A 12,958-nucleotide genomic window follows, 5' to 3' on the forward strand; every position below is an offset into this window, starting at 1 on the left:
TTTGAGATTTATTTGTTTTGGTTTTATGAAAATGATGTTTCACCTGCATGTATGTGTGTGCATCATGTACACATAGTGCCCAAGGAGGCCAGAAGAGGGCGTCAGATTCCCTGGAGCTGAGTTACAGAGGGTTGTGAGCTGCCTTGTGGGTGCTGGGAATCCAATCCAGGTCCTCTGAGAACGCAGTCAGTGCTCTTAGTGCTGAGCCATCTTGCCAGCTCCTGAGAAAGCTTTTGAGTGATATCTACAGATCAAGTTAAGGGCATGCACATTTCATTCAAGACTGAGAGCCTCAAGGTAATTGTTTATTCAGGAAAGAAAGCAGGCAAGAGAGTGGAAAGCAAGGCAGCTCTAGAAACCATAGTTATGGAAGCATGCTGAGTTCTTAATAATGCAAGACACAGAGGTACCACAAATATACTGGGTTTTGAGACAATGATATTACAATAAAATCCAGCCTTTGAGTGTTTGAGATCAGGGAGGGGGATGTAGAGTTGGCTTAGCTGGAAAAGTCCTTACTATACAAGGGATGAGGATCTGAGTTGAATTCCCACTACCCACATAAAAAAAGCCAGGGCTGGCAATGCCCACCTGTGATCACCCACAATGGGGAGACTGAGACAGGAGGACTCCTGGGACTTTCTGGCCCAGCTAGTGTAGCCAAACAAATCCAGTGAGAGACCCTGTCTCAAAAGGTAATGGGGAGAGCTTTTGGAAAGACACTCAGCAACAGCCTCTGGCCTCCACTCATGCTCACGTACATATACCAGCTCTTGGGTCCCGAAAGACCTACAAGGAGAAGCAGTTTGTAAAATTTGTTTATTCTTCAGAAAGGGAAAGATATGATCCTCCTGCCTTAGTCTCTTGGGTGCTGGGATGATAGGTGCTGTGGCCATCTTACTTTCTGTTTTCTGAGGGTCTTCATGCTGTTTTACATAATGGCTAATTTACAGCCTCACTAGCAGTGTACACGGTTCCCCCTTCCCCACATCCTCAGCCAGTACTTAGCTTCTATCTTTTTAAAAAGGGATTTAATTTTTATTTTTAATCATGTGTATCTGTGTATGGGTATGTGCATGTGAGTGCAAATGCCCACAGAGACTAGAAGCATTTGATCCCCCTGGAGCTGGAGTTAGAAGAAATTGTGAGCCACCCAGTGTGGGTGGTGGGAATTGAACTTGGGTCCTCTGGAAGAACAGTGTGTGCTTTTAACCAGTGTGTTCATAAATAATATAAATACAAATATGAATTCAGTGGTTAAAAGCACACACACACTATATATATATATATTTCATTAATTAATTAAATTTACATCTTGGTCATAGGTCCCTTGCTTTTCTCCTTCCAGTTTCACCCCCACATCTTTTCTTCCCTATTCTAAAGAATAGGGGAGCCCCCCTACCCAGACATTCCAGCTTATTTCTTCACATGAGGATGAGTTCGTATTCCTCCTCTGTGGCCTTGTAAGGACGTCCCATCAGGGGGATGTCATCAAAAAGCAGGCAACATAGTCTATGTTAGGATATCCTCCACTCCTCTAACTGGTGGGCCCACATGAAACCTAAGATGCCCATCAGACTTTTATCTTCTTGGGGTCTGTGCACAAAACTCAAGTCCAAGTGGATCAAAGACCTCAACATAAAACCAGATACACTAAATCTATTAGAAGAGAAAGTGGGTAAGAGCCTTGAACTCATTGGCACAGGAGACAACTTTCTGAACAAAACACCAAAGCTCAGGCTCTAAGATCTACAATTAATAAGTGTGACCACTGAGTTCTTAAGACAACTCAATCTTTCATGCTTTTGAGACCAGATAGCTATCCCAATAGCTAGCAATGTGTGGCTAAATTTGCATTTCCTGCTGCTGAGTTGAACACTTTTTCATATATCTATTAGCTGTTTGTATATCTTTTTTGAGGAATGTTTATTTGGGTCATTTACTCATTTTTCTATTGGGGTATCTTCTTGTAATGAGTCACTGGAGTTCCTTACGTGTTATGGATATTAACTCCTAATCAGGAGTGTGTGCTCTTTGCAAATACTTTTCCCTCATTCTGCATGTTGTCTCTCTGTTGATTGTCTCTCTCTTGTGATACAGAATCTTTTTAGTTTGAAAGAATCTCACCAAATGGAATTGTTAAAAACAATGGGTTTTCTTTCTGGGGTGGTAGCTTGCACTTATAATCGCAGCACTCATGAGGTTGCGGCAGGAGGGTTGCCATGAATTTGAGGCTAGGCTGGGCTATATGGTGAGCTCTAGGCCAGCTAGAGTTGTATAGCAAGACTCTTTAAAAAAGCCCAGGGAGGAAAGTTTTCTTTTGAAATAACTTTTGATTTACAAAAGAATAAGGTAGTCCAATCAATTCTGTCATAGTGTTTCTTCCTACTAACATTTTACACAGTGCGGAGGTATAACATTTATTAAAATTAAGGAAATTGACTTTAGTATAGTAAAACAAATTTCTGATGCAAATAAGTTCGGAATGGCAAGTTATAAGTCGGAAAAAATAAGTAAAATGATCCAAAGCCCATACAATTCAGTTCAAAAATCAGAATTGTATGCAATCCTATGGTATTATTAGGTTTTCCTGCATCTCTTAATATAATTACTGACTCTCAATATACAGAAAGAGTTGTTTTGTATATAGAAACTGCTGAATTAGTTCCTGATAATTCAGAATTAATTCTGTTATTTATGAAGTGCAACATAGAAACTATCCATTATGTATTATTCATATTTAGTCCGACAGGTTTGCCAGGTCCATTGGCAAAAGGAAATTAGAAAATTTGACCAATTATTAGCAGGAAATGTGTTAGAAGTCTCAAATTTCATGGAATATACCATGAAACAGGTTAATAGGTAAAGGTTTAAAGAAAAAAAGGTTTAAAGTAAAAGAAAAAATTTTCTATTACTTGGCAACAAATTAAAGAAATGTCTTTAGACCTCTACTCTTGCCTGATGTGTCTAAAACAAAAAGGGGGAACTGTAGAGAGCTGCGGAATGCTATGCCTTAAAGATGGAGCTGGTTTCCGCCTTCCACCTTCCGGATGGTGAGTGCTCTCTGTCACAAACAATTCCACATTTGGCTAAGGCTGAGGATCTGGCTTGCTTCCATGTATGTGGACCTATCTGCATTGCCCACGTGGCATGCCTGGGTTGGCTACCCAGAGGCTATTTAAGCTGTGGGCTGGCTTTCCCCAGGGTCCGAGGATTGTTCAAGGTTCCTGAATAAACTGCATTGAAAAAAAAAAAAAAAAAAAAAGAAAAAAGAAATTAAGAAAATGTCTTACTTGTTCTCTGTATAACCAAACTCTATTACTTGCTGGAAGTAACCCTAGGTGTGCTAAAAAATTAAATCTGGCAGATGGATATGTTTCATTTTTCAGAATTTGGAAAACTAAAGAATGTACACCACATCATCGATACGAATTTGGGGCTTCAATGGGCAACTGGGTTGAGTTCTAAAAAAGCTGATTCTATAATTATGCATTTATTGGAAATAATGACAATGATGAGGATACTTGTGCAAATTAAGACTGACATGTGTCCAGTAAGATGAAGTAATTCTTTGCATATTAAAATATAAAGCATATTTTTTGTATGCAACAGAATGATGAGTCTTGTTTATGCATCCATTGTGTTAGCCTGTGTCTTTTTATTGGAGAGCTGAGGCCATTGATGTTGAGAGCTATTAATGATCAGTGGTTCCCATTATTTTGATGTTGGTGGTGGTAGTGTGTTTGTGTGTGTGTGGTGTGTGCCTCCCCTCTTTTGGTTTTGCTGTTGTGGGGTTTTTATTTCTTATGTTTTCCCTGGTATGATTAGCCTCTTGGGGTTGGAGTTTTCCTGTCTAGTATTCTTTCTCTGTAGGGCTGTGTTTGTAGGTAGGTATTGTTTAAATTTGTTTTTGTCCTGGAATTACTTGCTTTCTCTAGTAAAAGTTTTGCTGGGCATAGTAGTTGGGGCTGACATCTGTGGTCTCTTAGTGTTTGTAAGATATCTGCCCAAGCTCTTCTTGCTTTTAGAGTTTCTGATGATATGATGTCAGATGTAATTCTGATAGGTTTGCGTTTATATGTGACTTGGCCTTTTTCCTTTGCATCTTCTAATATTTTTTCTTTGTTCCGTACATTTAGTGTTCTGATTATTATGCGATGGGAGAATTTTCTTTTCTGGTCCAATCTATTTTACGTTCTGTAGGCTTCTTGTATGTTTATAGGCATTTCTTTCTTTAGATTGGGCAAATTTTCACGTATTATTTGTTGAAAATATTTTCTGGACATTGGAGTTTGGAGTCTTCTCCTTCTATTCATATTATTCTTAGGTTTGGTCTTTTCATATTGTCCCAGATTTCTTGGATGTTTTGTGTCAGGAACTTTTCAGATTTAACATTTTTTTGACTGATGTATCAATTTCTTCAATTGTATCTTCTACACCTGAGAGTCTCTCTTCCATCTCTTGTATTTTGTCAGTGTGTCTGTAGTTCATGTTCTCTTCCCTAGGTTTTCCACTTCCAGGATTGCCTCAGAGTGTGTTTTCTTTATTGCTTCTATTTCAATTTTTAGGTCTTGGACAGATTTATTCATTTCCTTCTCTCATTTGGTTGTATTTTCTTGTATTTCTTTAAGGGATTTATTCAGTTCCTTCACCTGTTTGATTGTATTTTCCTGCATTTATTTGAGGAATTTATTTTCTTCTTTTAAAGCCTCTATCATTTTTATAACCTTAGATTTAAGATCATTTTTGTGCTTCTGGTGTGATATTATCCTCAGGGCTAGCTGTGGTAAGATAGCTGGGGTTTGGTGGTGTCATATGGCCCTGGGTTTTATTGCTTGTGTTCTTGCACTGACCTCTCTCTAGTCATTTAGTTGATCCTGGCATTAGAAGGGCTTGTGGTCTCTGAGGGTAGTAGGTCTCTGGGGTTGTAGGTAGAGCTCATAGTCACAGATGGCTGCAGTCCTCTGGTTTTCCTGCTGCTCCCTGATCTGTGCCGGTCTCGGGGGCATCAGATCAAGGTGGATCCCAGGAAGTGATGCAGGCCCAGAAATTGCTGCTTCCTGATCTGTGCCTTGCCTGTTGGCTGGCTGTTGCAGGCCAGTAGATGGTGAGGGCTCTCACCTGCTGCTCCCTGATCTGTGCTGTGCTCTGGGGCCTCAAATCAAGGTGGGTCCCTGGAAATGGCACAGGCCCAGGAACTGGGGTGTGGGGAGCCTAGGGGTAACTGGGGTGTGGGGCACACAGGGGAAGTTAAGCCCAGAGGACCCTAAACTTTCTTAATGTTAATGCAAAAGAACAACAACATCCGAGAGACACTGGGTAATAGAAAACGCTGTGGAATTAGATCAGCCTATATGAGAATGTGTTGACAATAGAATGGAAGCCTGTAATACTTTTGTTATGGGGTCATGGTTTTATTTATATTTCTATATAAAGATTAGATTTGACCAGGGAAGCCCTCCTGCTGACTGAGACATAAATGTCTCTGAGTAGCCAATGAATCTTTTTTGGCTATCTGGCCCTCATGATTTATTATCACATGCCACCCTTTCATATAGCATGGGTGGAGATTTATATTATAGTCCAAGTGGACTTATAAAGTTGATAGATGCCTTTTACTCAAACATAGAGCAGAAAATCATCTTTAGCTGATTTGTGCGCACCACACATTCCATATATATGTTAATTCAGAAATGTACCTATAATATTACCTTTAAAAGTTTGTATATTTTCAGAGCAAAAAGACCAGATACCAATGAAGACAAAGGAAGTATCCCAGACGATCCAGCCTCACAGACTGCCTCAGTTACTGTTCCCTCAAAAGGCTGCATCCAGGTCAACTTCAAAAAGGCTAACTCAGATGGTACAGCTTCATAGACTGTTGCAGCCAGGACTGTTAAGCCCTGCACTTTCCTATTCCACAGAGACTGGACAAAGAAAGATCCTACTAGCTATCCAGGGACATGGTCAATATCTCAATTTTCTTAGGGCCCCCAAAAGATGCCTTTGTCACTACAAAGCAGGAAACAATTTTTAGAACATGATGCCTAAGCTGGAGAGATGGCTCAGCAGTTAAAGGCATTGACTGATCTTCCAGAGGACCTGGGTTCAAGTCCTAGCAACCACATGGCAGCTCACAACTGTGTAACTCCATGATCTGACACTCTGACAGATATATGTGCAGGCCAAACACTAATGCACATCTTACTTGTAGTCTTGTTAAATACTAGTTTAGTTAATTATATAAATAAGCATTATTTATGTTTTAATTAATATGTTTTCAAAGTTAAACAAAAAGTAAATAGCTAGAAACAAGCAACATTTGCCCACTTAGATATACTGAGATAGAGCCAGGCTGAGTGGTGCATGCCTGTAATCTCAGCACTCACGGAGGCAGAGGTAGGCAGATCTCAAAATGACCAGCCTGGTCCACAAAGTGAGTCCAGGGGAGACAAGGCTACACAGAGAGAAAACTTTTCTCAAAAAACAAACAAAAAAGCCATCTTACCAAAAGCAATCTACAGATTTAATGCAATCCCCATCAAAAATATCTATACAGTTCTTTACAGACCTTGAAAAAAACAACTCTAAACTTCATATGGAAAAACAAAAAACCCGGACTAGCTAAAACAACCCTATACAATAAAAGAGCTTCTGGAGATATCTCCATCCCTGACTTCAAGCTATACTACAAAGGAATAGTAATAAAAACTGTATGATTCTGACATTGAAATAGACTAGTTGATCAATGGAATCAAATTGAAGACTCAGAAATAAACCCACACACCTATGGACACTTGATTTTTGACAAAGGAGCCAAAACCATATGATGGAATAAAAGACAGCATCTTTAATAAATGGTGCTGGTCTAACTGAATGTCTACATGTAGAAAAATGAAAATAGATCCATATTTATCACCCTGCACAAAACTCAAGTTCAAGTGAATCAAAGACTTCAGTATAACACCATATACACTAAATCTATTAGAAAAGAAAGTGGTGAAGAGCCTCAAATTCATTAGCACAGCAGACAACTTTCTGAACAGAACACCAGCAGCTCATGCTCAGGCTGCTAATAAATGGGACCTCTTGAAACTGAAAAGCTACTGTAAAGAAAAGGACTCTATAAATAGAACAAAATGACAGCCTACAGATTGGGAAAAGATTTTTCACCAAGCCTACTTCTGATACAGGGTTAATATACAAAATATATAATGAATTCAATAAATCAAACACCAATAACAAAATAATTTAAAGAACTGAACAAAGAATTCTCAGAGGAATCTCAAATGCCCAAGAAGCACTTAAATGTTCAAAATCCTTAGTGATCAGGGAAATGAAAATCAACACGACTCTGAGATTGCATCTTACACTGACAGAGCAGATAAAGCAGAGATGGAGGGAATGCCTAAACAATGCCTGGCCCAACCAAAGACCCATCTTATGGGAGAGTGCCAACCCCTGACTCTATGATTGACACTTGGCAATTGATTGACATTGCCTATTAGATTGGCAGGAGCCTATAAGAGCTGTCCTCTTAGAAGCTCTACCCAGAAACACTTCAAAACAGATGCTGAGACTCACAGACAAACACTGGAAGATGTGTAGTGAGCTTTGTGGAAAAGTGGGAGGAAAAAGAAAAGGACCTGGAGATGACAGGAACTCCAGAAGAAGACCAACAGAGCCAACTAACCAGGGCCCAAAGGGGTTTGCTGAAGATGAATCATCAAGGACCATGCATGGACTGGACCTAAACTCCCATACAAAATGTAGCCTGTGGGCAGCTTAGGCTTCATGTGGGTCCTCAAATAAGGAAAGTGGGGACTGTATTTGAAATGGACCTTCCTGCCAGTTTTTTGATCACTTCTTCCTGGTGGGACTGCCTTGCCAGGCTGCAGGGAAAGAGGACATGCTCAGTCCTGATGTGACTTGACAGGCTGGGGTAGATGGGAAGGGGACTCTCCCCTTTTCTGATAAATAGGGAATAGGGGTGGGACTTTTGTGAGGAATAGGGAGGGTGGGACTGGGAGGCAAGGTGGGATGGGGCTACAACCAGGATGTAAAGTGAATAAAATTATAAATGAATTAAAAAAGAAAACAAATACTGAAATAGATGGGTGGTCTTCAAATACTTGAGAGATCTATAGAATATGAAATTTAAGATGTTTTAATAATAAAAGGCTTTTCTGACAGAGATACATCTACTCTTGTCAGCACCTAATCTACTTCCAAGATGATGGGCATCAAAGAACCTCTGTATAGAGTTTGCTTCAAATGTGGCAAAGCTAGCCACTGAGCAAAAACTGTACTTACGTTATGCAGGCTTTCCAAACCATGCATAAGCAGAACACTGGACTGTCAACAGCCCAACTTTGCACAGAGAAGGATAGACCAGTCCTTAAAAATGTTCTAAGTTTGTCAGATATGTTTGGCCTGTATGCTGAAGACTGGATGCCCAAATGACACAGAGAAACCTTGGGTGACTCTCCAAGTATCCAGTAGCCTCTGCCATTTCTACAGCTTTAGAAGCTGCTTGCTCTGTCCTTTTTGTTATAGTAGTTATAATCTTATAGTTTTCTTGTTAAAGACTAAAGACATAAAACTTAAGTTGTTTAAGATCTAAGAAAATGTTTAAGGGTCTAAAAAGATGTTTTAGGTTGGTAAATGTAAGTTATAATAAGAAAATGATTTAGGTACAAAACTTTGGCCTCACTAAGATAGGAAAGATAGTAAAATACTCTCTCCAAGGTTACAAATACAAGTGTCCTGGGAATTGTGAGTGTAAATCTTACCTGATAGTTATCATAATTGTTCTTATTGTATATAGTTTATCAATGTTAAAGAAAAAAACATTTCTTTGGACTAAAAGGGGGAAATTTAGTGAGAACTTTGGTTTCTTTGAAAACCCAGTTATGTTATGTGAATATGTTTTGTTTTAATCCCAACTGTGGGATATGGAGCTGCTTCAGATTGTCCACGGCAGCTAGCTATAACATGTATTGTGCTCTGGCAGGAGCCTTTTTGAACTTGGCATATACTTGGAACTACACTATGGTAACTTTTCCAGATTGGCTTCTTTCATTAGGCAATGTGTTTTTAAGGGTCTTTGCATCTTTTTCCTGGCTTAGAAGCTCACAAAGAAGCCTGAGATTGAGACTGGGCTACTGACGGAGGCCTTGTGGGCTCTGTAGTTTGATGAATGGGATTGCCACAACAGACAGAAGATTCCATCTACCCTTGAGAATTCTGTCCCAGCAGAAATTCTGTCAGTTTGGCTATAACGGGACAAGAAGGGTATCAACTCTCAGATTCCTGTAAATAGTAAATATACCAATAGAAATATAGTAACTGTTAGGGTCTGTGAATCACTGAAGAAATACCCTAGACTCAGATGGTATGCAAAAACAGAGAATGTTTATTTTGCAGAGAATTCCAGCATTCTGGGGTCACCACCTTCACAAAATGTCGGAGTCCCAGAAGTGGGGTCCCAGTTAGGGGAATTCCAGGAATGACTGCCTATTGCATGTTCCTACGAACCAGAACTGAAACTCAAGCCTAATCAGGTAACTCAAGCCATGACTGTAATGAAGTCAGACTGGAATTAAGCCCTCTTGGTAACAAGCATGGGTTACTTGCCAAGAAAAAAAAAATGGTTAAGCATGATGCTACACAGTCATAATCCTAGCACTTGGAATGGAGGCAAGAGGATTAGAAATCCAAGGTCAGTTTTTGCTACATAGCAAGGTCAAAGCCATTCTGGGCTATCTCAAAAAACAAACAGATAAAACCTCACCAAAGAACAGCAGCAACGCAGGCAGGAAGAAAGGAAGAAAGGGATGGATGGAGGGCACGAGTGAGGACGTGATGGAGGAAAAGGGGACCATGGAAGACTACACAAAAGTTGGCATGACTGGGGTTATTGGTTCAGAGGTCAACAAAACTGGAACCAGCAGCCTCAAGGGTGTAGTGGCAGGCCTAGAGCTTGGATTATTGATTTGTAGTCTTTTTTCATCTTTTTCCTCTTTAAATGTATGTATTTCAGTGATAAGTTTCCTATCATGCACTGGCTTAGCTGAAGCTCATAATGCAATGGGTAATGTTACCTATCAACTTGACATGATCTGTGCACATCTGTGAGGGATTATCTAGATTAAGGTCAATTTCTGGTACTGCCAGTGGGAGAGTACCTTGATCAGGTTAAGTGAGCTAGAAAGTCCCTCCACTATGGGTAGAGCCAGTCCATGGGCTGGGATGCTGACTGTATAAAAAGGATAAAGGATGCTGGACCCAAGTATGCCTTCATCATGTTCTACTTTCCGGTAATGGATATGAGCTGCCTTAAGCTCCTACTGATTCAATTTCCCTAGAATAAGCCCTTTCTCCCTTAAATTGTGGTTATCAGAGTATTTTATCAGAGCAATCATAATTTTCATTCACTTGAAGACACTTTCTAAATTTTTTTTGTTTTGTTTTCATTAACCCATTTGGGACTATGGTATTAAACATATTTGTCAGTTTCCAGAACTTTTTTTGTGCTCAGATTATTAATCTACGTAACCTCATTGTTATCAGAGAAAACCCTTTGGATCAGCTCAGTGACTCTCTATTTGAAGATTCATTTTATGATGTAGCAGGTAGACTATTTCATGTGCACTTGGGAGAATGCATATTGTGCAGATATCTGTTGATGTCTGTTACACTGATGGTATTGCCAGAGTCTAATGGGTAATTCACATCCATGTTTATCCGCTTAACTAGATTCAGCGGGCCTAATTAAGAGTAGGGAGGGGGCAGGAGGAAAGTAAGAGGGGGACTAGTTGGGAGGAAGTGGGAATGGGAGAGAGTAAGATATACATACATATGTACGTATGTATGTATAGGAAATTGTCAAAGAATAGATAAAGTATTAAAAATGTTAGTTGTAACTGTAGTGTCAGTGGAATAAATAAATGAAATGAGGAAAAGGAACTCCTTTAAAGAAGGGAAACATCGAAAAAGTAGAAAAAATACATGTACAAACTAGCAAAGTAGAGTCAGTTTCAAATATGTTAGTGCTTGAAATGACTGTGTTACCTGTGGCTGGAATCTGGGTGCTTCCAGGCTTTTGCTCTCTTACTCAAGCCTGTATTTTAATAAATGCTCACCTAGGTTGCAGAGCAGCATAGCCACTTTTGAAAAAAGTGAAGGGATGGTACAGACCGGAGTGAAAGATTGATAGGCGTGACAGTGGGCCACATAAGTGAGGGTACTCAAGGGCTCTTTCATGGGGTTCAAGAGGAGGAAGGGAGTGCAGTGAGGTGGTTCTCTGTTTTGACTGAGAAGCTTGGTCAACACTGCCTGTGTCCTTTCCCAGAACACATTTGATTTTTTATCATGTGCATGTTCTGCTTTGCCTAGGTGTAATATGGTAAGTGGGGGTTTCCCCCTGAAGGTTCACCCAGAAGACATGGTTTGGCCTCCCATGCATGCACACAAAGCCCGTAGAGGCAAGATTAGTATGGTACATGGAATCTGAGTCAGTAAGTAGAAACTGTCCATGCTTCATGGGAGGAGAAATGTGCACACAACTCCGTGTAGATGAGGCTCCTAGGCTGCTCACAGGTTGCCAAGTGCATTGTTCAGAGTATGTGTGCAAAGCATGTGCAAATGAAGGCTGCTACTTGCATCAGTAGAAGAAAGGTGTGTTCATAGTCCAAACTAAGTGGAATCTCAGGTTACCAGGCTATTTCCTATGCTTGCTTTCTCATAAGTAGAGATGACTGGTGAATGTTAAACTACCAACAAGGGTCTAGGCTGGCAGCAAGGAAGTATAATTGGCCTGACAGTGATGAAGATATGCTAGAGAGAGGGACAGAAGTGTCTCTTTAGAATCAGACTATTGAAAGAGTGGACCCCAAGAAATGGGAATTTCCCCAGGAATCCCCAAGAGAAGGAAGAGGTACCAGTCAGAGGGGAACCTTGTCTCCTAGAAAGAGATTTTCAGTTTGTCAGACCACCTCGAAGGATGGATGAGTCTGAAGCCCAAGCAATGGCAGGTCAGTGATGAGCAAGACCACACTTTTCCTGGGACTGCTTAGATGTGCATGTTTTTGGCCCATCATTTAAGCTCTAATTTCATGTCAGGACTCCTGCACTGGAGGGGGTCATTGTATCTCTTTGTCCCCTTTCCCAGTGTTTTCTTTCTTTCTTTCTTTCTTTCTTTCTTTCTTTCTTTCTTTCTTTCTTTCTTTCTTTCTTTCTTCCTTCCTTCCTTTCTTCCTTCCTTCCTTTCTTTCTTTCTTTCCTTCCTTCCTTCTTTCCTTCCTTCTTTCTTCCCTCCCTCCCTCCCTCCCTCCCTCCCTCCCTCCCTCCCTCCCTTCCTTCCTTCCTTCCTCCTTTCTTCCCTCCCTCCCTCCCTTCCTTCCTTCCTTCCTTCTTCCCTCCCTCCCTCCCTCCCTCCCTCCCTCCCTCCCTCCCTCCCTCCCTCCCTCCCTCCCTCTCTTCCTTCCTTCCTTCCTTCCTTCCTTCCTTCCTTCCTTCCTTCTTTCTTTCCTTCCTTCTTTTTTCCTTTCCTTTCTTTCCCTTTCTTCGTTTGTTCATTCCTTCGTTCGTTTGTTCCTTTCTTTCTTCTATTAATCTGGATGTTCCAATTGGCTTTTTGAGGATGGGTGGCTGAACTGACATCTTGGGATGCAGTTCAGTAACAAGAGGATGAGTATTGCGCAAATCTGCCAGTGGCTGCTGTCCAAAGTAGCTGGGCTACATGAAAGACAAAAGCAATCAAACTATCCCAGAACACAGAAAAAGGGTTTCTTAGTGGAACAGGGACCTCCTAGGATCTTGCAGTTTGCCACAATCTGAATGCATAAGGCACAGGGGGAAGGAAATAAAGAGAACAATCAAGAAACAGATAGAACACACTTGTGGCAAGACAGAGAAGAAAAATTCTGTTATGTGGATAGTTTTTAGGTACATAGTT

General features: G+C 40.6%; 1 long non-coding RNA gene across 1 annotated transcript in view; it reads right to left on the minus strand.

The window, feature by feature from the left end:
- The window catches only part of LOC132646383 (uncharacterized), an 83,168-nt gene that overhangs the window by 32,684 nt on the left and 37,526 nt on the right, over positions 1 to 12,958 (minus strand). The window lies entirely within an intron of this gene.

This window comes from Meriones unguiculatus, chromosome 1, assembly GCF_030254825.1.
Source record: "Meriones unguiculatus strain TT.TT164.6M chromosome 1, Bangor_MerUng_6.1, whole genome shotgun sequence".
Classification (NCBI taxonomy): domain Eukaryota; kingdom Metazoa; phylum Chordata; class Mammalia; order Rodentia; family Muridae; genus Meriones; species Meriones unguiculatus.